Source organism: Phyllobates terribilis, unplaced genomic scaffold (assembly GCF_046119375.1).
Source record: "Phyllobates terribilis strain yellow unplaced genomic scaffold, ASM4611937v1 Scaffold_2__4_contigs__length_985480577, whole genome shotgun sequence".
NCBI lineage: Eukaryota > Metazoa > Chordata > Amphibia > Anura > Dendrobatidae > Phyllobates > Phyllobates terribilis.
In genome coordinates this window covers 121,759,862-121,784,488 of record NW_027362762.1, presented here as the reverse complement: position 1 = coordinate 121,784,488, position 24,627 = coordinate 121,759,862, and positions in this window count along the sequence as shown.

Sequence of the window (24,627 nt, the reverse complement as noted above, 5' to 3'; positions counted from 1 at the left end):
CCCTCTGCTGGTTATGAAAATGACATGGAAGCCCACCCCATTTTTTTAAATTAAGGGTATGTGCCCACGATCCGGATGTAGCAGCACTTTGGACACAGCATATTTTTTCTGCATCCAAAACACTGCGTTCTATTGAACGCAGGTAAATCCGCATGTGTTCACTGAACCATGCTGATTTACCGCATTCAATACATTCTAATAATCAAATTTCTGTTGCGGAGACTAGCGACTCTGCAAGAGAAATTGACATGCTGGGGTCCTGAAAGATGTGCTGCATGTCAATGTCCGTGGGTGATCTGCAGCTTCAGATGCATGCTTAGTGACCTCCACTATCTAGTATCCGCTGCAGATTTTGACCGAGAATAAAACACTGAGAATAAAACACTTTATTTGAAATAAAACAGACACATTCTTTAATCATTTAAATTAACCAATATACTCACCCCAGGTCCGATGGTAATCCAGGGGTTAAAGCGATATCCCACGTTCTTTTTTCAAATATCTTTATTTAGCTCCAAAAAGCATTCATTGCTGTACAAAAATGCCTAAAAAACGCATAAAAAGATTGCATCAAAAACGCTCCAAAATCGCGTCAAAACGCACGTTTTTGTCACAGTGTTTTTGCTGCCAAGAGCTGCAGAAACCTTGCAGAAATTTCTGCAGTCAAATACTGAACGTGCACACATAGCCTTAAAGCCATCCCACCAGCGTTAAAGTGTAACATAATCGGGATGGTCCTAACCTCTAGTATTAAAAACGTACTACCCGACAAATGGGAAGCTATATAAATGTTATCTCCTGCTCGAAGAAAGGGAGGCCAAACCCTTACCTGCACTAAATGAGGAAACCTGAAACATCCGAAAAAAATTAACTGTAGTATAAGTTGGTATGCACACAAAATAGGAGCAAAATAATCGCAGATCTGAGCTGCCCAATAGAATAACACTGGTCTCAGTACTATGAGATGTTTTATAGCACTCAGCCGTGTTATACGGTCCTGTGTGCGAACCCTAATAGTGTAGAAGCAGGACACAGAAAAGTTAAAGCAGTATTCCCTTCTCTAAGAACCTATCCCAATATGTAGAAGGTGTAGTAGTAATATTAGCAAATACCTCCAATTAGAAATGTAGTAAAGTTCTTCTGATTCACTATGTCACTTACCTCATGTGCAAGGCATTGCAGTAGAGTTATCCATTGTTATGACCTCTCATGTAGTGACAGTTAATTGTTAGTGGTCAAAACCATGAATACTGAAACTACTGAAATGTCCTGCACATGGAGTAAGAGACATAGCTTATCAGAAAAACTATACTACATTTGTAACTGGAGGCATTTGCTAATATTATTATGGAAGATGGGAATACCTCTTTAACAGTTAGGTGGGAGTGTTTGGGAGTAAGAGAGAGTTAGTTCCTGGATACAGTGAGTCAGTAGGCCGCATAGTAATAAGTGTGTGAAAGGAAGAAGCAGAACAGTATATGGGGCCCATTATTCTTTATACATCATTATATGGGGCTCATTATTCTTTATGGAGCATTATATGGGTTCCATTATTCTGCATAGAGCATTATATGGGGCTCATTATACTGTATGGAGCAATATATGGGGCTCATTATACTGTATGAAGCAGTATATAGGGCTCATTATTTTGTATGAAGCAGTAGTTGGGGCTCATTATACTGTATGGAGCATTATATGGGTCTCATTATACTGTATGGAGGACTATGTGGTGCCCATAATACTGTATGGAGGACTGTGTGGTGCCCATAATACTGTATCGAGGACTATACTGTCTGGTCTGCACTATGAGCTGTGAGGATTCGCTGGTTTCTGAGCTATTGTAGAATTTACAATAGATATCACTCATGTAATGGAAGAAGTAAGTGAAATCTTTGGCATTGTACTATATATATATTCTCTGCTGTATCTGTACATCATGAATCGTGGTATGTGTTAAAGGGGCCCACTGAGACTATTTTGCCAAAATGAAAATCTGGAGCCGGCCCTGACAGGTGTGGCATATCAAGATGCTGATTAGACAACATGATTATGGCACAGGTGTGTCTTAGGCTGGCCACAATAAAAGGCTACTGTATAATATATATATATATCGATTTATAAAATAAAAATTAAAACTATGGTTACTCTTTAACTATTGCTGGCAACTTCCTTTTAAGGTGAGATGACCAGTTAAGATTCCATCGCAATATTCCATCATGACATCACAGCTATTGTGACATCATAATTCCCCACCTCTACTTGTACTAGTGTTTACACCCCTAGAGTCACTTTGATACCCCGGTGTCATTGTTTTCAGTGTTTAGCTATTTAATTAGTGATATACTGACTGCGCATTTGATTGCAATGTCTGGAATTCCTCCAGACAAACTTGAGATGTTGGCACAACTCCAGGGTATTTTTACCACCTATAGCCCTGACATTGTGCTACCACTACCCGATGGCGTCCTCAGCTTCACTTACCGGCTGGTGAGGGAACTAGTAAAGGACTGCCTGACCAAATATCACCAAGGTCGTATTACTTCTGAATACCTTCAGCACTTACAGCAGAACATCAGGACATTAGTACAACAGGTAAATAGCAGGCAATCTGCACAAATTATTATTATTATTACTAGTATAATATCATTATTGGTATTATTATTATTATTATTATTATTATTAAAATGCCTAGTTGGTTACACTAACATAGTGGTATGATTGATATTAATACTTAGTACCAATAATTAATTTAGATTTTCTCCAATGTCAGGCATGGTCATATTTGTAATTGAGATCCCTATATTTGGAAGTGGGTGTAGGGATGTAGCATGTGCTGGCGTGATTCAGATGTCGGGGCTGGATCTCATTCCCAGTCTGGCTCTGGTCCTTCAGTAAAGATACTTTTTTAGCACCTGAATTCAGATTTCTTATAAATACATAATTAGGATTTTTATTGTGCATAATATATATTAATAATTTATCTTAGAGCATAAAAATTCCCCATTGACCAGTAGAGCAAAGTATCCATAGCTCTTTCTTATGTTCCAGTATCTGATGATCAGCCTATGGAATTGCCACCTTAACTATTGCTAGGTAATTTCCTTTTAATGTGAGATGTCACGCTAAGATTTCATCATGGAATCACTGCTATTATGACATCACCACAACCACTTACATACAAGTGTTTACACCCCTAGTGTCACAGTAATACCCCGGTGTCATTGTTTTCATTGTTTAGCTATGTAATTAGTGATAAACTGAATTACTTCTGAATATCTTGAGCATTTACAGCAGAATATCAGAATATTAGTACAGTAGATAAATAGCAGGCAATCTTTACAGACAGTATAAAAATAGTAATAATAATCTATAATAATAATGTAACAAAAGTTTGTTTACATTAAAATAGTTTTTTAGGTAGATTCCAATATAATATATACCCAAATACCTGGATATGTAGTATTTGTAGCTGCAGATAGGAGTAAAATGGTGACCCAAATGACGACCTCCGTTCTGCACTTTCCCTCATGATTTTCCTTTTCTATTTATTTCCATTTCTATAGGCTGAAGAAAAATCCTTAAGCGGAGAATTGGCCTTTTTTAAACAACTGGCCAAAGAAGTCCTGCATGTATTGGATCTTCCGGCCCACTCACTGGAGCGCCTGGTAAGGATCCACCATCTTCTATATCTCGTGTCCCTGTTGTCTGATCTTCTCCAGATTACCAGTCATATAGGAGAAGCTCAGATTTATGATGACAGAGGCCTCCCTGTCAGCTCCAGGCGGGCACAGGATATTTTATGACAGCCTGTCCCTGTGGCTCCATCCTCTGTGATGACAGTCTGTACTCAGCGATAGAGGGTTTTTTCTGAGTATGTCTTTCTTGATTATCACAATCTTCCTTCTTCTAAATGCTGCAAATCTGACAATAGAAGTTATTAGAGAACAGTTGTGTTTACAAGTCCTTTATATATGAATGTGGATTTACTGCAGGGATCGGCTGTGGATAGTCCGCTCAATACTGAAATTATCCAGCAAGTCCTACCTGCCCCTTATGTATGTATTAATTTAGTATTTGTGAAATGTTATACTAATAGTGCATATTATATCCATCAGGAAACATCAGAAGGTGACTCCAAAGAGGGGCAAGACCTATCTATCCCTGACCCTAATACCAGTCAGAGGGGGCTAAACCCTAATCTGATAGGAGGTAAGCCAATCATCTTTATTTTTTATATTCAAATATCGAGATATTTTTGAGAATGTCAGAGAATATGCAAATTTACTCTCCATCCTCTGCATGAGGCTCTTTAACCCCCTATAGACTATAATGGAGAGGGTGCATGTAATTCTGCTTCTCTCCTCTGGGCTCTTCTCAGCTCCAAAATGTAGAAAGAGTCTCATAGGTGTTCAGTTACGGAATTGTTTAAGATTTAATCAGATCCTGAACAATCCCACATTCATGGACCAGTATTATGGATGTGCCATAAATGTATGTGCAGAACACCATATACCTAGTATTATATCATTTATAGAGGTCTTGTCATTTCCTTCATTATATGGATGTGTTATATAATAAGTACTGATATAGACTCTTGATGATTTTATCTTTATTTTAGAAACAACTGTTCCGGCAATTACTGATGGTGGAATATGTGAGACACCAGAGACCCACGAATCTACCAGTGTAAGTATCAGAGGAGACGTCTATGTATCATCAGATAACGGGGTATGAATTACACATGTAATATTATACCCCATATGACAATGTTCTTATGTAGATCAGACTTATTATATGTGTGATGACATTATTATTCCTGTCTCCTCTGTGTGATGTCCCTTATCATCTCCTGCAGTATATGTCTGTTTATGGAGGATATCCATAATGTCTGTGGAGGGTCCGGCTTGTATCACGTCTTCTACATCTGCTGCAGTGCGATCAGCAGGGACATAATACAGAGGAGAAACTTTTATTTTCCCACAGTTTCTATGTCTTAACATAATTTTTTATTATTTCTAGGCCGTGATCGGATCATTGAACTCGGGGAGAGATCCTTGTAAGTTCGACTATACACCAATCAAACTGATCAGCAGTGGATCTTTTGGGTGAGGTTTTTTTGGCATAATGTACATTTTTCCTAGGGCTCCTTATGAAAATGCCTCTATCTCTTTACCCTACTTGTACAATATTATCATAGAAAAATTATGAGTCAGCATCACTGTCCACATCTAATTGTGGCTATTCAGGTCAGTTAGGATATGACGGTTATCCATGATGTGACATGGACATGTGACATGGATCCATGAAATAACACTACGTAAATGATCACCTATGGGAGGTTCTTCTACCATCGGTGATCATTTACGTAGTGTTATTTCATGGATTCCTAGTGTTGGCCGTACATTTAGCTTTAACCACTAATACAGAAGACTATTTGATGAGGTTTATAGACACTTTCTTATAAATCTTATAAGTTATGGATTTTCTTCTTCTCCAGAGCCGTCCACTTAGTGCGTCACAGAGAGACAAACCAGACATTCGCTATGAAGAAACTGGACAAGCGGACTGTGAGTGATCCAGTAGTTATGGAAGCGGCCTTTCTAGAGAGGGACATCCTAACATTCTCCGATTGTCCCTTTGTGGCCTCCATGTTTTGCTCCTTTCCAACTAAACGTCATCTGTGCATGGTCATGGAATATGCACCAGGTAGGTCATATCCATCGTATCTATATCCAGCCCTGGTCTGGAGCACTTTCACAGAGAAATAAATAAGAGGCTTTGCAGATGAGGCCTGGCTCTGTCTTCTCGTATAGGGTCACTCTGCAGTATACAGTGTATGCTTTACATTGTACAGTATATCTCAAAAGTTTCCGCCTAATTCTCATTCACACTCATCAAGTGTAATTTACATTGTAACAAACCCTCTCCCTTTGCTTTCTGCTGTAGGAGGAGACTGTGGCAGTCTTATCAACAAACAAGGGCCTTTACCTGTCCCCTTGGCCCGTTTATACATTGCCGAAACAGTTCTCGCGGTGGAATACCTTCATAGCTATGGTGTGGTGCACAGAGACCTGAAGCCTGACAAGTAAGTGACCCTTGTAGTATAAAAAAGGAGAATACAATTAGAGATTGTCATAAAGTCCATAGGTTATTACTAGTGGCTAACACCATCTTTTTTTTTCACAGCCTCCTGATAACGGCAACTGGTCATATTAAAGTTAGCGATTTTGGCCTTTCCAAACTTGGCCTCATGAGACCAACATCAGAGATCTACAAGGCCCCAACTGAGGACATCACCAGGGAGTTCCGTAATAAAGAGGTTGGCTTTACTTCCAGGAACTTATTCTTTACTGATCTCATCTATTTCTCCTCTATTTTCTGATCTAGAAAACGTTCCAACTGATGTTATTTGTCACAACTATTTTCATTGATTATCAACTTATTCTTCTTTTGCTTTCCAGATTGCTGGCACCCCTTATTACATGGCCCCAGAAGTCATCTTACAGAATGGATATGGAAGGCCTGCTGACTGGTGGTCAGTTGGAGTCACCCTATATAAATTTCTTCTAGGATATGTACCATTTAATGGGAATTCCATATATGACACTTACTGCATTATTGTCCGTGGTAAGTAAAATAATCTAAATTCTATGTGATGTCATTGTTATTTGGTTAAATTGGTAAAAGGTTTTTTATAATTTTCTCTAATATTTGCTTTTTATATAACAGATGATGTAATTTGGGATTTTAATAATTCCGCTCCTCCACCTGAAGCTCGGGACCTCATCACTGAGTTGCTTAGAAAAAATCCAACATATAGACTTGGGACAGGTAATGTATATAATAGTATTAATAATGACTTATTACACCCCTGTGACCAAACAAACCATTAAGTTCATAACGATCAGCACTGAGGTTCTCTACTCTATCAGCTTGCTCATTCCCCATTCTTCATGCTATGTCTTTCAGTATGTTTCCTTCACTTTGGCTCTGTAACATCTTCATTTCAGATTAACATAAACTTTTCCGATATGGAGCCGGCTATCTGACAATGTCTATAACTCTATTTATTGTCTTCTTTTTCCAGGAGGAGCAAATGAGATTAAGATGCATCCATTCCTGCATGACTTAGACTTTGACAATCTTCTAAGTCAGAAGGCGCTGTTCGTTCCTGATCTTGAATCTGTAGAGGACACCAAATACTTTGAGAGTAAGTGGAATGAGACATCATCTGCAGAATACTGCTGTTTTCACGTAAAATGAAAGACAAGACAATTAGTTTCCATAATTATTAGGAATAAAATGGCGACTGTCTGTGTTATACTAATGATCTTTGACAACACTTGTATTTTGTAGCTCGTACTTGGAGACACAAACATTCGGATTCATATAGGTGGGACATGATTACGGACATTGACTGGCCAGAAGGCAAAAACTTTGTTTCAACCTCCCAGAAGTTTTCTAAAGTAAGTTTGTGACAGATAAGATCCATAAAACCTATTATCAAAGATAACAGCCGGGGGAGTGAGAGGGGTTCACACAGATCCATAGATCATTTGTCAGGCATAATAGCTGGGGAAGGTGGAGGGGTCACAAATATCCCACCGCGCATACCAGTTTTTTCACAGATGACACCGGAGAAATCACACAGATCCCACCGCTGCCACTAGTTTGTCAGGGAGACGTAACCTCGCTGCCTCCAATCGTCAGGGCAATTGCACAATTGACTGACGAGTGAAGGCCAAGGCCGCGATTGCTTCCTCTACTAGGCCAGTTATTGGTGAACTCACAGTAAGCATATGGTATATACACCTCCGATTCCTACAAATAGAATATATATATATGCCTGGGTACGGTCACTGTCAACTCCAGAATTACAAAGGGAACTACTGGTTGCCACCACCAATCATACAGGCCAATTTTATGGAGGGAAGCACTCCAATTGGGAAAAGGGAACACTCTGACAGTGAACTATGTCTTCCAGAATGACAATGACAGACACCCCAATTCTGCTTTATATTAGATCAAGGTTACGCCCATATACCTCCCCTTGGTGAACTCATGTGGGGACTGGTTGTGGGATATGCTAGGTCTTTCAGAATTTTATGAGATCCCTAACTTACTGGATATCTTCACCCCTGGAAGGTACCATTCAGTAGATATTGTCGTCATGCTTGTTATCGCGATTTTAAGTGGCTACACAGATGAAACATGACATGGATGGCACCATCCATCAGGCTGATATTAAGTTGGAGGGGTTAGAATAGAATCACGGTGATGTGAGTGAATAAATTAAGTTTGTTCCTTTGATACAATGTGGAAAATATGTCTCCCATAAATACCGGATCAATGCAAACCCCATTATTCTTCACTGACTACTCTCTCCAAAATGTCTCAGAACCGTGCTTTGATCAAAGGAATCTCTAGCCTGGAAAGGATACTTCTCCACCTCTCTGTAAACAAATCTCAATCTTTGTGTCTTTTTTACAGATTAAACCTCATATTGCAATTACCTGGTCAGTGCAGGAAGTCCATACTTCAATGGAGGTTGAAGTGTCAGCTCTCTCACTTCCCGAATTAGAATTTGTTTCTCTCTTCCCCAGCTATAATTAATCCTATATCTTCAACTTGGGGGGGATAACATTCTCTATTTGGAGATGTCTTTAGGGACTTTAATTTTTCTCTGACACCTATAATTAAAAGCTGTTTTATAATTAAATACATTTTATATTTTTTTTCTGTGTATTTTAGTTCTGTTCTACCAATACGAGGATGATAAACAATGAGGAACCCAAGTCACCTCCAGAGTATTCCCGAGACAGTGCAAAACACTCAGACATGTAAGTAGATTACACTAGTGAAATGGGTCACTAGATGGCACAGCAAACCGGGAATCAGCATTTTAGTATGGAATGAAGCACACTAGGATGTAAAAATGAACTGTTAATTGCTTGAAAAGATTAAATGTATATACAGCAGGTAATATGGTAGTTGTCCTCCAGAAGTTCTGCTTTTCATGGAGGTACACACTTTACATTCACGACTGCAGGCACATGTCTTGTGAGAAACGTTACAGTGATACAGCAAGTAGGAATGGGGCCCTCCATTTTAACTACCTTTCGCCCTCAGCTCACTTCCATGCACAAGTTGTGCCCAAGCCTTGCAAGCCAGGTATCTCTTTACTAATGTACCTGGGTCTAGCCTACACGCAGCCTCTGTCCATTTAAAACTCCAGTGCTGTCTCAGGGTTCCAACTAACCAAGGATATACCCTTGAACCTCCAGTCCTCTAGAAGCTAAGTCTCCAGTCTGCAGTTTCCATCCTTAACTTTCAAGGCACCCAGACTTGCCTGTGACATCCAACTACCACCTATGCATTCTTGAGCACGGCATCCCCTCCATGTTATCCAAATGTGCAGGTGTCCTTCCCTTTTGTATGGTTTTTACTTGTAATTTATGTTTTTCTTCCACCAAACAGGCAGAAAGAATCTTCTTCTAAATCTGATAGTGACAAGAAATGTTGCACTGCTAAAAACAGCACGTCAGAAGCGGGAGAACGTAGAAGAGGTAAGTGTGAACATAAGCTCCATGTTGTATGATGTCAGTCCATGGAAAGAAGTCATATGGAGCAGATGTTCTCTGTCCGTAGTGGGATTGTCACATGTATAATGACTGACAATGACCCCATAGCTCTGTATGGAAAAGATTCTTCTACTGTCCTCTCACAGTGACACTATAGTAGTATTCTCTAATATTGAGTCCCATTATTTACATTAGTTATGTCTCCTCTCATAGGTTCCATCTTCCGCCGTCTGATATCATCCTGCCGGCGTGGATTTTCCAGGGCTGCCCGCACCATCAGACAAAGCTGCATATTTGCAGGCTGTCAACAGGGCACCATAAACATCGCAAGGGCAGAAAAACACCACGTGTAGTGCCCTGAAGAGAGTGCAGCATGTCCACCATCAAAGCTGCACCTGTGTGGAAGGACTTCTTCTGACCAGGAAGAAACATCTGCAGAACAAGAAGGCCTCTCTAAGAACATCTCTTCATCCTTCCATGCAATTCTTAATTAAAAAAAATTCAAATTGATTAATATCCCTTTGCATTTAATGGAATGTTATTGACATTTATGGCATACGAGTGCTATACATCATATATGTCTGATGGGTGCGGTTACATACAGAAGAGTATTGCTTTCACGTTTGCCATTAAATGATCTAAACCTGGGCTAAAAGTGGAGGAGAGGACAAGTAATTCTGTGACATTTACAGAGTAACCGTCGTTTTGATTTTCTTTTCATTAATCAATAGTTCACATGAAAAAATAAAACATTTTGTTATTTATGTTATCAGAGAAATCTGTTTCATTCTCCAACTGGACTGATAATTCATTCTCAAAATTCTCAATTCACAGGTAAAAATTTGTCTTCAGTGAAGACAGACTTTCCCATTACTGAGATAGGAGATGACAGTTGGTGCTCATGAAGTTCTATGGAGAACTGTAACTGTGATTTCAGGAGAACTGGCATTAGATCTAGCTTCAGTCCCCTCCCCTTTTCATAGAATTTTAAAAGCACCAACTGTCATCTCCTGTGTAAGTAATGTGTCCTCACTTAGATTTTACCAATGAATTGAAAGTGAAAGATCAATTTCTCTGATAAGGCATATAACAGGTTTGCTTAATTTTATATGTACTTTTGTTTTCAGGTATGGAGGACGTTATACATTACTTAAATTGCATAAATTGCTGTAAACTGCTGCATTTTGGGAGGGGAGAAGGGTAGGGGGGATTTTCTATTTTTGAGTATTCATGTAAAGCTTTGATGTGAAATGTTTGTACTCATGCTTTATCCAAATGTTAAAACCTTTAATAAAAATGATTGTTCAAAAAAAAAAAGAATGAATTGTATTTTTTGTAGGCGACATTTCAGTACATACATAGAATTGTCTATATTATAATTTTAATTATGCAGAAAAGAAAGAATTTTGCTGCAGTTTCTATATACTGTATACCAATACATAGTTTAATCATAAAATATGCTATAAATTTATAGCTGTCAGGCCTTTACTGAAGCATTGGCACCAGACAGGTGTATATATTTTTATCCTGAAATTGCAGCAGTGCAGCTACAAAAAAGCAGCTTCATGTCACAAAGTAACCAAAGAAAAAAGTTGAAAAAAATATGGCCTTTAGTATTAATTAATGTACAGGTAGACAGATAGGCTATGTGGACAGTATAGAAATATAAATATCAGAGGCGGCTCTAGGTTTTCCAGCATATGGGGCAAGAATTCAGTTTGGCTCCTTCCCATACACAGCTTAAACGGTTTGAGTAGTCCTCGTGTGTCCACTCATATGCTGTTTGCACACTTAGGCCACGGCCCCACAGGGCCGGCCCGAGAGATTACGGCGCCCTGGGCGAAACTATTTTGTTGCGCCCCTACTATTCTTGGCAGTAGATGAAAACTTGGGATATAAATTTAGGAGCAAAATAAACCACAACAACAATGATTAATTAACTCTCTCCTAACTCTTTAATCTTCTGAGAAGTTGTATAGGACAAATATATACAAAGTAATCAATAACACAAAACAAAAACGACCATAGGTAATTAAAATTTTTGTTTCCTTGCCTTTTTTTTTTAAAAGGATGACACTAAGTCACCAAGATTAATTTGTTTAGCAACTTCAGATTCTATCGAAATTGTTGCCAACCCAACCAACCTCTCTTGCATCATATTTGCCCTTAAATATGTTTTAATTAGCTTTAGTTTTGAGAAGCTTCTCTCTCCTGAGGCCACGGACACAGGCAGAGTCAAAAGAATTCTTAGAGCCACCACCAGGTTGGGGACACTTTCTTTCAAGTCAGATTTAAGCAAAAGTTCAAGAACGTCTTTTGGTGATGAATCTTCTGGAACACGTCTTGACATTGCCTGCAGTTCACCACATAGCTCTATGGCATCGATGTCTTTTACTTCATTGTGTGTAAGAGACTTTTCCAGAGCTTTACACTTATACAGAACAAATTTGCTTGGTTTTCCCTCAAGTGAACGGATGTGGTACAAAAATCCAAATTTCAATTCCATTTCTTTCAGCTGAGTGAACCGCTCATCTACTGAATTTATAGCAGTATCTAAGATCGCAAAGTAAAGGTTAATTTTGAAACTCTGTTTCTCATCTCTTATGGGCTCATCTTTCCCTTCATAAGAGAACTGTCTGTTTTTTTTCGTTAAACGTTTTGGCGCAGAACTTGACTCAAAATTAGCTGGTATGCCAAGCTCTTCTGCGATTTCCCTCGCATCAACTAACAGCTTCTCAAACTCTTCATCGCTTCTTAATGATTGCAGATATTTCTTTGTTTTGTCAAGGTGTTGAGAAGCTGCAGCTAAATCGAATTCTTGTGATTGAAGTAACTTACTTGTCAAATTGATTTCGTACAAAATGTTGAACCATACTAGAACAGATGTAACAAAAGAAAAGGTTCCAACTTGTTTAGCAAGACCTTGACCTTCTAGCCGGGAGACATTTCCAGAGCTTCCTGTGAGACTAATATTTTCTGCTATGTCCATTAGGGAATCATGGACTTCGCTCAATTGGTAACGGAGGGGGGCCAGAGCATCAATTCTACTTTCCCACCTTGTTTCGCTTAGAGGTTTTAGAGTCAGAGATGGCAAATGACGCACGAGTACTTCCCAACGCTGAGTTGACGAAGAGAAAAATACGTAGAGATTTTGAACTAACAGGAAAAAAGTTGTCGCTCCAAAACAACATTTAGTAGCATCGTTGACGACTAAGTTTAGAGAATGGGAGCTGCAAGGCACAAAGAATGCACGTGGGTTTATGTCCAAAATTCGTCTTTGTAGTCCAATGTTTTTTCCCTTCATGTTGCTCCCATTGTCGTAGCCTTGCCCTCATAAGTTGTCCACAGAGAGTGACAGTTCTTCAAATGTGTTCAAGACAGCGGCTGTCAAACCTCCTCCAGTTGTATCAGAAACAGGAATGAATCCCAAGAAGTGCTCTTTAATTTCAAACTTTTTGTCATCTGATGTGGAAACAAACCGAACAATGATAGTCATTTGTTCAACATGAGACACGTCAGAAGTACAATCCAGCACTACAGAAAAGTATTTTGCAGTTTTGACATCGTCAAGAATCTTTTCCTGAATACCATTACTTAGCAGTTGAATCATCTCATTCTGTATTGTTTTTCCCAAATAATGTGCATGAATCTCTTTGTCCCGGATTTTCCGAATGTGCTCACACATGACGGGATCGAACATAGCCAAATACTCCACAAATTTCAAAAAGTTCCCATTATTAGATGCAAACAATGCATCATTTGATTCACGGAATGCTAGGTTTTTGCGTACCTAGTACCCTCACTAGAGCTATCAACCTTTCTAAAATTTGATGCCAGTATTTTTCTTGCTCTTCAATTTTGCGGAAGTGTTCTTCGTCAATGGTCTTGTTCATCTTAAGTCTATTTTCGAGTTCCTTCCATTTTTGAAAGCTAATCATGTGATCTTTGCTTTTTTTGTGGCTGGCTAAAATAGAAGATATGTTTTTCCACTCATTTACACCATCAGTACCTAAGGCTGAGCGTTTGATGATTCCTAGTTGAAGTGATGAGTCTGGAAACAACGTGCAGCAAAAACAAAAAACTGAATTTTTCCGAATAGAATACGTTAGCCAATTGCGTTCAAGACTTTCACCATTGACAAGACGACGTTTATAGTGAACACAAGAAAATTTTCTACGATTAGTGTCCAAAGGAAAATCGAAATCTTTAACTTGTGTGGGGCCGAGTTTTACTACATCTAGGCGTAAGTCATCATTGATTACGGTCCACGTAGCGGGATCGTCCGAATTGTCTTTGCGTAGTATTTCTATAGATGTACCAGCCTCCATGTCAGTACTGGTACTTTGATCAAATCTACCACCAGATATTGATGGTTGTAGTTCACTATTTTCAGCATGAGAAACAAATTCTATTTCCACATTCGATATTTCCGAGGCAACAGACGCCTGTTGTTCCAACGTTTGGAATTCCGCGTCTTCATTTCTATTGCTTAGATATTTTAAAAATGACCCTTTGATTTTTGAAAGTGATTTCTCCTCCTCAGCTTTTCTTTTACGGTTCTGAAACCCCAAAAGTTTTTTCTTCTTATCAGCCATGACTCGTTACAACACACAGCATTTACCTAAAAGTTAACGCGACGATTAAAATTGTTATCTGAACATTATATAATACGATTTTACTTTTAAGACAAAAACCACAAATTTCTTTAACAATTTCCAATGTTTCCAATATTTTTGAATATCAAAACAATATACCTACCTCGCAGCGCCTAACACTTTAGAACCTAGGCCAAAAATTTACTAAAAACCTCCTATTTTCTATTTGCATTCATGAAACCTCATGGAACAATGAATCTAATGAATATACAAAATAACAGCAATGGCTCACATGATAAAGCATGCAAACAGTAGAGACATACCTCGAAAATATTATAATTGCGCGCGCCAATATGCAAAAAATGTAGATACTATCTCCCTTGCCTTAGCTGGCCTGACTGGCAGTCCAGGTAGTCTACGCCAATGCGTCTAAACAGACTCCTCCCACTAGCCACATCGACTGCTGATGACATCTATCAATATAATCTCCAACTAGTACCTAGTACCTAAAGTCCAAACTACGTATAAATAGCCCATATGGTACACCTACCTTTTAAGTATACGTATTTTTTTTCTCTCGGGCGCCCCCTTAGTGTAGTGTGTGCATTTTTGGGTGTTTGCTTTGCCAACATTTGAAAACTTAGGAGCAAAATAAACGCGCAGGATCAAACACCTGTCAGCAGACGATGCAAACGACTCACGTCCGTAGTTTAGCGCCTACTTTCCGTGCGTAAATTGAAGCTCAATGGTTTTTCTTTTAAATTTATGGTAAAAAAATTTATGTACACTTTTCTTTCCATCCCTAAAACTTTTTGCCTTTTAAAAAGATTTTTTATAATTTTTTCTATTTTTTCTCTGGCGCCCCCTTAGGGTCGGCGCCCAAGGCGGCCACCTAGTTCGCCTATATGTTCGGGCCGGCCCTGCGGCCCCAGTATCAGTATTTGTTCAGTATTCTGTCAGTATTTTTTCACAGGAGTGGGTGCCGTGGTCTTATGGTCATGTGCCGACGAGCTGCTCTTCATAATTCCCTCAATGTTCAGTGAAAACCTGCAGCCCCTACTTCACTCAGAGAGGCAGGAAGAGAAGCTAGTGACTAGAGATGAGCGAACCTGAGCTGTAAAGTTTGGGGTACGTACCGGACCTGAACTCCTAACACTGACTTCTCCTGGAAGTCTATTTTACAACTCGGGAGCTTGAGAAAGACACCGCGGTTGCGGGCGAAACAAGTCACTTTTTTTCTCTTATCTCCAGCTTGTTAACCAGCCAAGTGTCATGCTATTTTAGCTTGTTTCTATAAAATTTAGCTAATTTTTAAATCGGGAGCTGGATCTATTTTTTCCTTTTTCTACCATTCGTCCACGATAGGATCAGAATGGAGTTCCATGCACCTGAATCAACCCATGAGTGGTGAGCTGACTTCTCTTTATAACTTTATTTACATGGCCCTGTAATCTCACAAGTTATGGATTATTATATGTGTACAGGATCAGAACAAATAACAGTATTGTGAGAGCAGGAGTTACTTTATCTATCCTGACTCCATTTTTATTTTTGCACGTGTATCTTCTGCTTACCAGAATGGAGTTTGACTCAGTATGTGTGTGAGATAAGGAGTCTTTGGAATGTCTTTGTCTAGCGACTCAGAGAAAATATAAGGAAGAAACGGAACTAGAAAGTGAGAGATTCCTAAAATCCAAAACTGGGGTATAGACAGAATTACCCTTAGCCAATGAGATGTATGTATGCTAATGCCAGCACATATGTAGAGATAAGCTGAGCCAATTATATTGTTACCATGTATGACTATTAACAAACTATAAAACCTTGACCGATGATGTAATAAAAACAGATCTGCCCTGATGCTCAATGTATCAGATATGGTTCTTCTGTGCACATATTTGAATTTTACAAATTAATTTGAAACAGACACAACGTCTCAGAACGTCTCACATTATGTAGCGATGACAAGCACATTTATACATTACCAGAACTACAATCAGTGCAGAAATGCATCACCAGAACTACCAGCAGTACAGAAATACAATACAGACCAAAAGTTTGGACACACCTTCTCATTTAAAGATTTTTCTGTATTTTCATGACTTTGAAAATTGTACATTCACACTGAAGGCATCAAAACTATGAATTAACACATGTGGAATTATATACTTAACAAAAAGGTGTGAAACAACTGAAAATATGTCTTATATTCTAGGTTATTCAAAGTAGCCACCTTTTGCTTTGATGACTGCTTTGCACACTCTTGGCATTATCTTGATGAGCTTCAAGAGGTAGTCACCAGAAATGGTTTTCACATCACAGGTGTGCCCTGTCAGGTTTAATAAGTGGGATTTCTTGCCTTATAAATGGGGTTGGGACCATCAGTTGTGTTGTGCAGAAGTCGGGTGGATACACAGCTGATAGTCCTACTGAATAGACTGTTAGAATTTGTATTATGGCAAAAAAAAGCAGCTAAGTAAAGAAAAACAAGTGGCCATCATTACTTTAAGAAATGATTGTTAAGAGGAGACTTTGTGCAGCAGGCCTTCATGGTAAAATAGCTGCTAGGAAACCCCTGCTAAGGACAGGCAACAAGCAGAAGAGACTTGTTTCGGCTAAAGAACACAAGAAATGGACATTAGACCAGTGGAAATCAGTGCTTTGGTCTGATGAGTCCAAATTTGAGATCTTTGGTTCCAACCATTGTGTCTTTGTGCGATGCAGAAAAGGTGAACGGATGGACTCTACATGCCTGGTTCCGACCGTTAAGCATGGAGGAGGAGGAGGTGTGATGGTGTGGGGGTGCTTTGCTGGTGACACTGTTGGGGATTTATTCAAAATTGAAGGCATACTGAACCAGCATGGCTACCACAACATGTTGCAGCGGCATGCCATTCCATCCGGTTTGCGTTTAGTTGGACCATCATTTATTTTTCAACAGGACAATGACCCTAAACACACCTCCAGGCTGTGTAAGGGCTATTTGACCAAGGAGGAGAGTGATGGGGTGCTACGCCAGATGACCTGGCCTCCACAGTCACCAGACCTGAACCCAATCAAAATGGTTTGGGGTGAGCTGGACCTCAGAGTGAAGGCAAAAGGGCCAGCAAGTGCTAAGCATCTCTGGGAACTCCTTCATGATTGTTGGAAGACCATTTCCGGTGACTACCTCTTGAAGCTCATCAAGAGAATGCCAAAAATGTGCAAAGCAGTCATCAAAGCAAAAGGTGGCTACTTTGAAGAACCTAGAATATAAGACATATTTTCAGTTGTTTCACACTTTTTTGTTAAGTATATAATTCCACATGTGTTAATTCATAGTTTTGATGCCTTCAGTGTGAATGTACAATTTTCATAGTCATGAAAATACAGAAAAATCTTTAAATGAGAAGGTGTGTCCAAACTTTTGGTCTGTACTGTACATCAATAAAACCCTTAACTGTACTGGACTACATCACCAGAAGCCCCATCAGTACAGGACTACATCACCAAAAGCCCCATCAATACAGGACTACATCACCAAAAGCCCCATCAATACAGGACTACATCACCAAAAGCCCCATCAGTGCAGGACTACATCACCAAAAGCCCCATCAGTACATGACTACATCACCAAAGGCCGCATCAGTACAGAACTAAATCACTAAATGCCCCATCAGTACAGGACTACATACCAAAAGCCTCATCAGTACAGGACTACAGCACCAGAACCACCGTCAGTGCAGGAATACAGCACCAGAACCACCATCGGTACAGGAATACAGCACCAAGTTTCTACAGCATTCAATTGTAATGTCAGCCTCATATACAATTTTATCACATGAACCTACAATTTCCATTATGTCCTTAACATGAAAAACTAGGGCTTACCATGTTTATACCATGTTTATAATCCTAAAAAACCCAAGACAGAAACAAAAAAAACATATACCCTGCTGTAAGTAAATAAATAAAAGCAACAGTGCATATAAATAACATAGGGTACTTAGTAAACACCATTTTTGATTAAAAAAGTGTAAGGCTATGTGCACACTGTGCATTTTTGGTGCGTTTTCGCAGCTTTTTGTTCCGCTCGGAAATGGGCCAAAAACGCTAGGGAATCATTGTGCCAGCTATTGCAATGACAATCCTGAAGTGCTGTGCACATAATCAGGAATTTTCCTACTGGATTGTAGTTGCGTTTAAATCTGCAGCATGTCAATTCTTTGTGCGTTTTTGCAGCATTTTTCACCCATTGACTTCAATTGAGTCAGTCAAATTAGCAGCAAAAATGCAGGTATAAAAATATTTGCGGATTTGCTGGGATTTTTGCTTCATATTTGACTAACTCAATTCAAGTCAATGAGTCAACCTTCAGACAGGCAGAGTAGGGAGAGGTGCTGCTGTTTGAGGGACATAACTGGCGGTGTAATAGTTAGATAGAATCATAGAATGGTAGAGTTGGAGGGGACCTCCTGGGTCATCTGGTCCAACCCCCTGCTCAAAGCAGGATTCACTAAATCATCTCAGACAGATGTCTGTCCAGCCTCTGTTTGAAGACGTCCATTGAAGGGGAACTCACCACCTCTCGTGGCAGCCTGTTACACTCATTGATCACCCTAACTGTCAAAAAGTTTTTTCTAATATCTAATCTGTGTCTCCTCCCATTCAGTTTCATCCCATTGCTTCTAGTCTTTCCTTGTGCAAATGAGAATAAATATGATCCTTCTACAATGTGACAGCCCTTGAGATATTTGTAAACAGCTATTAAGTCTCCTCTCAGTCTTCTTTTTTGCAAGCTAAACATTCCCAAATCCTGTAACCGTTCCTCATAGGACATGGTTTGCAGACCAGTCACCATTCTGGTCGCTCTTCTCTGAACTTGCTCCAGTTTGTCAATGTATTTTTTAAAATACATTGACAAAGCCATTTACGACCAGTCTTTGAGTCCGATCACTAAGCCAGTTATGAATCCACCTAACAGATGCCTTGTCCATTCCATACTTGGTCATTTTTTCAATAAGGATGGTGTGAGATACTTTGTCAAATGCTTTGCTGTAGTCAAGATATACTATATCTACAGCATTTCCCTGAGCCACCCAGTCAGTGATTCTGTCATAGTAGGAAATTAAGTTAGTCTGACTTGTTAGTTACAAACCCATGCTGACTCTGGTTAATCACTTCATTCTTATCCAGGTACTTACATACATGTTGTTTAATAATTTGTTCAAAGATCTTTCCTGGTATAGAAGTCAGACTCACCGCCCTATAGTGCCCTGGGTCCACCTTCTTCCCCCTTTTGAAGATAGGAACAACATTTGCTCTTCTCCAGTCTTCAGGGACTTCTGTTCTCCAAGAATTTTCAAAGATTATGGAGAGTGGTTCTAAAATTTCTTCTATGATCTCCTTCAGTACTCTGGGGTGTAATTCATCTGGACCTGGAGACTTGAACTCATTTATGTTAGCTAAATATTCCCTCACAGTCTTTCTGTTTACAGATAACCTGGATTCTTCTATTCCTTTAATAGGACAGTGAAGATCAGTTGATCCATTTGATAAACATTTATTTTTTTCTTTTTAGCATGTGTTTAAGTTCCGTGTTCATCCATCCTGGTTTCCTTAAATGCTTCCCATTCTTCCTACTTTTCGGGATTGTTAACGATTGTGCTTTGAGAATCTCATTTTTAAAAATTTCCCATCCTTCCTGGACATTTTTGTCCTTAAGGACATCCAGCCATTGGATCACTCCTATTCTCTTTCTGAGTCGCTTAAAATCTGCCTTTCTGAAATCTAACCTTGAAGTTTGAGTCTTCACATGTCTTCCTTCTCTAGTTATCCAAAATTCTATAATAGCGTGATCGCTGCCTCCTAGTGTCCCAGCCACTTGTACCTCCTCAACCATTTCCTCCCTGTTTATAAGGATTAGATCCAAAGCAGCAGATCCCCTTGTTTTCTCCCCTACCTTTTGGAAGATAAAGTTGTCAGCAAGAGAGGATAAGAATTTGCTTTCTCCATCCAGGAGGATTCTGAGGGCTTACAAGGTTATTCATTGTGGGCAAAGTCTTATTTAGCTGTATTTCTTCATGGTTCTCCTGCGTGAGAGCCTGGTACTGGTCTGAGCAGTATGGGTGCTGACTGCCTCTCGATCCTCCTGCTTCTCTGAGTCACATGCTTCCATTCCTCTGTTTTGTCAGGTGCAGCTCGAATTTCTTCTCTTTCTGTATCATGAAGAGATAATTCTGCTCTGTCTAAGAACTCTTCACCTTCCTTAATGATTTTCAAGGTAGTTAACCTCTCTTCTAGATATCGCAACTTTTCCTCCAACAGGGACACAAGCTTGCATTTCTGGCATGTGAAGTTTGGCTTTTCCACTGGCAAGTCTGTGAACATGTAGCAGGATATGCAGCTCACCAAATGGCTCCTGGACTCTTCCATGTTCTTTATTGTTAATGAAAACAGTGAAAAGCGCTCCAAAATATATAGATATAGGAACTCCAGTATACAGTGCATTGTGAAAGTATTTGGCCCCCTTGAACTTTTCTACCCTTTGCCACATTTCTGGCTTCAAACATAAAGATATAAAATTCTAATATTTTGGGGAAGAATCAACAACAAGTGGGACACAATCGTGAAGTGGAATGAAATTTATTGGATATTTTACATTTTTTTAACAAATTAAAAACTGAAAAATGGGGCATGCAATATTATTCAGCCCCTTTACTTTCAGTGCAGCAAACTGACTCCAGAAATTCAGCGAGCATCTCTGAATCATCCAATGTTGTCCTAAATGACTGGTAATGATAAATAGAATCCACCTGTGTGTAATCAAGTCTCCGACAAATGCACCTGCTCTGTGATAGTCTCAGGTTTCTATTTCATGTGCAGAGAGCATCATGAAGACCAAAGAACACACCAGGCAGGTCAGAGATACTGTTGTGGTGAAGTTTAAAGCCGGATTTGGATGCAAAAAGATTTCCCAAGTTTTAAACATCTCAAGGAGCACTGTGCAAGCGATCATATTGAAATGGAAGGAGTATCAGACCACTGCAAATCTACCAAGACCCGGCCGTCCCTCTAAACTTTCATCTCGAACAAGGAGAAGACTGATCAGAGATGCAGCCAAAAGGCCCATGATCACTCTGGATGAACTGCAGAGATCTACAGCTGAGGTGGGAAAGTCCGTCCATAGGACAACAATCAGTCGTACACTGCAAAAATCTGGTCTTTATGAAAGAGTGGCAGGAAAAAAGCCACTTCTCAAAGATATCCATAAAAAGTCTGGTTTGAAGTTTGCCACAAGCAACCTGGGAGACACACCAAACATGTAGAATAAGGTGCTCTGGTCAGATGAAACCAAAATCGAACTTTTTGGCCACAATGCAAAACGATATGTTTGGCGTAAAAGCAACACAGCTCATCACCCTCAAAACACCATCCGCACTGTCAAACATGGTGGTGGCAGCATCATGGTTTGGGCCTGTTTTTCTTCAGCAGGGACAGGGAAGATGGTTAAAATTGATGGAAAGATGGATTCAGCCAAATACAGGATCATTCTGGAAGAAAATTTGTTGGAGTCTGCAAAAGACCTGAGACTGGGACGGACATTTATCTTCCAACAAGACAATGATCCCACACATAAAGCAAAATCTACAATGGAATGGTTCAAAAATAAACGTATCCAGGTGTTAGAATGGCCAAGTCAAAGTCCAGACCTGAATCCAATAGAGAATCTGAGGAAAGAGCTGAAAACTGCTGTTCACAAACGCACTCCATCCAACCACAATGAGCTCGAGCTGTTTTGCAAGGAAGAATGGGCAAGAATTTCAGCCTCTCGATGTGCAAAACTGATAGAGACATACCCCAAGCGACTTGCAGCTGTAATCATAGCAAAAGGTGGCGCTACAAAATATTAACTCAAGGGGGCCGAATAATATTGCATGCCCTGCTTTTCAGTTTTTAATTTGTTATAAAAGTTTAAAATAGCCAATAAATTTCGTTCCACTTCACGATTGTGTCCCACTTGTTGTTGATTCTTCCCAAAAAAATAGAATTTTATATCTTTATGTTTGAAGCCAGAAATGTGGCAAAAGGTAGAAAAGTTCAAGGGGGCCAAATACTTTCACAATGCACTGTATATATATATATCCATCTGAACTAACATGCGTTCTGAGGACTAATTCAGCTGCATATATTCAGTGGTGATAGCAGGAGTTAGGCAGGCAGGGATTGTGACAGTGTATACAGCACAAGAGGGTCCATTGAACATTCTGTCTGCTCCTGCTGATACAGATATCTATAGACATAGCCCCAGATATCAGGGGCAAGGGCTAATTTTTTTTGTCTTAATCCTGATTATTTTCTAAAAAAGTAATAGTGTCCAACATTTTACTGCTCCATTTGCATGTTAGCACTGCAGAATATAGCCAGATCTTTTCCATCATCAGACGTGATCCCATAATACAGCAATAAAAATTCAGAAATTTGTAGTGAACGTGGAAAATATTATTCTTCATTTACAATTTGTAGCAGTGTGTCAGTAAAGTCTTTCACACGTGGTCACTGTGAATAATAGGAAACTACAAGCCCGCTATTTAAAATCGTGGTTGTCCGTCAGACGTATCAAATATAACTGCGGTACAAATCCAGCCATTTATAGTGACTGTGGAAAATATTGTCCTCCATTTACAGTTTGTAGCAGTGTGTCAGTGAAGCTATTTACACGTGGTCGCTGTGAATAATAGGAAACTACAAGCCCGCTATTTAAAATTGTGGGCGTCCGTCAGACGTATCACATATAACTGCGATACAAATCCAGCCATTTGTAGCAACCGTGGAAAATATTGTCCTCCAGTTACAGTATGCAGCAGTGTGTATTATCCTCCATTTAAAATAGGCAAGGCGCGTGGCAAGGGACGGGGAAAGGGATGTGATGGTGATGGTGCATGCAGAGGTCAAGGCCGAAGCAATAGGCAAGCTGAAATTGTGCCACAACAAACACCCACATCTTGTCGACTGACCCTACTGTCCCAATTACTAGGGGACCGCAGCACACCACTATTGAAACCAGAGCAGTGTCAAAAGGTTGTTGGTTGGATAGCAGACAATGCTTCCAGTTACTATGCCACCACCGCCACCACCCTGCCTTCCACACTGTCAAGTCTCAGTAGCTGTGAATCTGGACTGCATATTCCTCACCCTGATCCTCCTTCCTCCCACCATGCCGAGTGCCCGGAGACAACTGATCCCACACTTGGACACTTCGAAGAACTGTTAACTTTTCCATTTATAGATTCTTCGAGCCTCTCGCCTGGCCAGCTTGAAGCGGGGCAAGAGGAGATCGCATGTAGCGATGCCCAAATATTTGAGCAGCCACAGTCAAACGGGGGGAGGGAGGCCTAGCACCACAACAGAAAGGAACAAGCAGTGTGGTGCCCACAGACACCAGGTGGGAAACCGTTCCCCGGAATACCAACACAATGGAAGTTGCGACTACACCTGTTAGGTCTTCCCGAGTCTGGTTCTTTTTTATAGACCCTGCAGATAACCCCAAAAAGGCCATTTGCACCATCTGGCAGGCCAACATCAGCAGGGGTAGCAAAACTAGCAGCCTGACCACCAACAGCATGCTCAGGCACATGATAGCAAAGCTCCCGACTAGGTGGGCCGAACGCCAGGGTCCAAAAACAGTGTCTGCGGGTGACACCACTGCTTGCTCTGCTGTTGTACGTGCACGCCAATCACCTGTTCATGGCTCATGCAAAGATGCAAAGATGAGCTGCACCTGTCATTGCACACTCGCAGCCACCACCATCAGCATCCACGTCCACGTCCTTGTCCCAGCGCAGCGTTCAGTTCTCCCTACTCCAGTCCCTGGAACGCAAGCACAAATACGCAGCGAACGCCCCAGAGGCCACAATATTAAACTCACATTTCGCGAATGCTTAGGCTCAAAATGTTGCCTTTTAGGCTTGTGGAGACGGAAGCTTTCCCCAATCTGATGGCGGAAGCCGTCCCTCAGTACTCGATCCCCAGCCGCCACTATTTCTCCCGATGTGCCGTCCCTGCATTACACAAGCACGTGTCCCAGAACATTACCCATGCCCTCAACAACGCAGTTACTGGGAAAGTCCATCTAACCACGGACACGTGGACAAGTGCTTGTGGTCAGGGACGGTGCATCTCGCTGACGGCACACTGGGTTAACATAGTGGAAGCCAGGACCAAGTCGGACCTTGGGATGGCACACGTCCTCCCGACGCCGAGGATTTGGGATCCTGGGTCAATCGGGGTTGCCCCCACATTCTATAGTTCCTGCACCTCCTCTTCTTCAGCCTTCATCTCCGAAATGACCACATCAATCGGAAGCTGTAACCACTGCAGCACTGCCTCGGCCAAGCATCAACAGGCTGTGCTGAAGCTAATATGCTTAGGTGACAAACCGCACACCGCTGAAGAGTTGTGGACAGCTCTGA